This window comes from Pristiophorus japonicus, unplaced genomic scaffold, assembly GCF_044704955.1.
Source record: "Pristiophorus japonicus isolate sPriJap1 unplaced genomic scaffold, sPriJap1.hap1 HAP1_SCAFFOLD_267, whole genome shotgun sequence".
In the NCBI taxonomy this organism is placed as follows: Eukaryota; Metazoa; Chordata; class Chondrichthyes; family Pristiophoridae; genus Pristiophorus; species Pristiophorus japonicus.
In genome coordinates, this window is record NW_027252417.1 from 438062 (window position 1) to 441050 (window position 2989).

Genomic DNA, 2989 nt, shown 5'->3' on the forward strand with positions numbered 1-2989 from the left:
GGACACTGGTAGAGTAGGACACTGGGACAAAGTGACATTGGTTCATTGAGACGCGGAGACACAGAGACACTAGGACACTGCGACACTGGGACACTGAGATATTAGGACACTTGGATACTGGGTCACGGGGACACGGAGACACAGAGGCACGAGGATACTGCGACACTGGGACACTGAGACACAGAGTCACTAGGACACCAGGGCACTGGGACATTAGGACATTGGAATACTGGGGCACTGAAACACAGATACACTAGGACGCTGGGATACTTGGACACTGGGACACTGGGACACTGGGACAGAGAGACACATACATGCGAGGACACTGAGGCACGCAAACGAGAGACATTAGGGCACTGGGACACTGTGACACAGCGACACGGAGACAAAGAGATACCAGGAGTCTGGCACACTGCACCACTGGTACGCTGATACACTGGGACACTGAGCCACAGAGACACTGGGAAACCATGACACAGAGGCACTAGGACACTGGGACACTTGGACACTGGGACACGGAGACACACATAAACTAGGACACTGTGACACATGGCCACTGAGACATAAAGATACTCGGACACTGGGACATAAGGGTACTGGGACACTGAGACACGGATACACAGAGACACCAGGATACTGGGGCACTCTGGCACTGGGACAATGGAACACTGGTACACTGAGACACGGAAATTCTAGGACACTGGGACATTGAGACACAGAGCTTCAGGACATTGGGACACTAGGACACTAGGACACTGTGGCACATGGACATTGAGACATAGACAGACTAGGACACTGGGTCACTGGGACACTCGGAAATCAGGACACTGAGACACGGAGACACGGAGACATTGGGTCACTGGGACACTGGGACACTGGGACACAGAGATACTAGGACACTGGGATACTAAGACACTAGGGCATTGGCCTACTGGGACACTGAGACACGCAGACACAGAGACACTAGGACATTGGGGCACTGGGACACTGAGACACAGAGACACTAGGACACTGGTAGACTAGGACACTGGGACAAAGTGACATTGGGACAAGCAGACACAGAGACACTAGGACAATGGTACACTGGGACACTGAGACACTGAGACACAGACACACTCGGACACTGGTCGACTAGGACACTGGGGCACAATGACATTGGGACACTGAGACACAGAGACACTTGGACATTGGGGCACTGGTACACTGAGACACTGGGACACTGAGACGCAGAGACACAAAACAGTGGGGCACTAGGATACTCTGACGCTGGGACAATGAGGCACAGATAAACTAGGACGCTGGGATACTTGGATACTGGATTACTGGGACACAGAGACTCTATGACAATCGGACACTTGGACACTGGGTCATGAGACACGGAGACACAGAGACACTAGGACACTGCGACACTTGCACACTGAGACACAGAGGCACTCGGACACTAGGACACTGGGACACTGGGACACTGAGACACAGAGACACTAGGGCATTCGTGCACTGATACACGTAGACACTGGGACATTGAGACGCAGAGACACTAGTACAGTGGGACGCTAGGATACTGTGACGCTAGGACACTGAGACACAGATACACTCGGACGCTGGTATACTTGGACACTGGGACACTGGGACACTGGGACACGGAGACACGGAGACACTGGGATGCAGGACACAGATACACTAGAACACTGGGACACGGAGATATGGAGACACAGAGACAGAAGTGCACTGGGACACTGGGACACTGAGATGCGGAGACACAGAGACACTAGGACACTGGTACACTGGTGCACTGATAAACAGGGACACTGAGACAAAGAGACACTATGACAGTGTCCACTCTACTAGAAACATCCTCAAAAAATTCTAGAAGCTTTGTCAAGGCTGATTTCTCTTTCACAAATCCATGCTGACTTGGACCTATCATGACACCATTTCCGAAAGTCCTTAATAATTGATTCCATCATTTTACCCACTACTGAGGTCAGGCTGTCCGGTCTATAATTCCCTGTTTTCTCTCCCCCTTCTTTTTTAAAAAGTGGGGTTACATTGGCTACCCTCCACTCCATAGAAACTGATCCAGAATCTATGCAATGTTGGAAAATGACTGTCAATGCATCCGCTATTTCCAAGGCCACCTCCTTAAGTACGCTGGGATGCAGTCCATCAGGCCCTGGGGATTTATCGGACTTCAATCCCATCAATTTCCCCAACACAATTTCCCGACTAACAATGATTTCCCTCAGTTATTCCTTCTTACGAGACCCTCTGACCCCTTTTATATCCGGAAGGTTGTTTGTGTCCTCCTTAGTGGATACGAAACCAAAGTACTTGTTCAATTGGTCTACCATTTCTTTTTTCCCCGTTGCACCTTCCCCTGATTCTGACTCCTGGGGACCTACGTTTGCCTTACTAACCTTTTTCTCTTTACATATCTATAGAAACTTTTGCAGTCCGTCTTAATGTTCCCTGCAAGCTTCTTCTCGTACTCCATTCTCCCTGCCCTAATCAAACCCTTTGTCTCCCTCTGCTGAGTTCTAAATTTCTCCCAGCCCCAGGTTCACTGCTATTTCTGGCCAATTTGTATGACACTTCCTTGGCTTTAATACTACCATTGATTTTCCTTGATAGCCACGTTTGAGCCACCTTCCCTTTTTTATTTTTACGTCAGACAGGAATGTACAATTGTTGTAATTCATCCATGCAGTCTCTAAATGTCTGCCATTGCCCATCCACAGTCAACCCCTTAAGTATCATTCGCCAATCTATCCTAGCCAATTCACGCCTCATACCTTCAAAGTTTCCCTTCTTTAAGTTATGGACCATGGTCTCTGAATTAACTATTTCAATCTCCATCCTAATGTAGAATTCCACCATATTATGGTCACTCTTTCCCAAGGGGCCTCGCACAACGAGATTGCTAATTAATCCTCTCTCATTAAACAACACCCAGTCTAAGATGGCCTCCACCCGAGTTGGTTCCTCGACA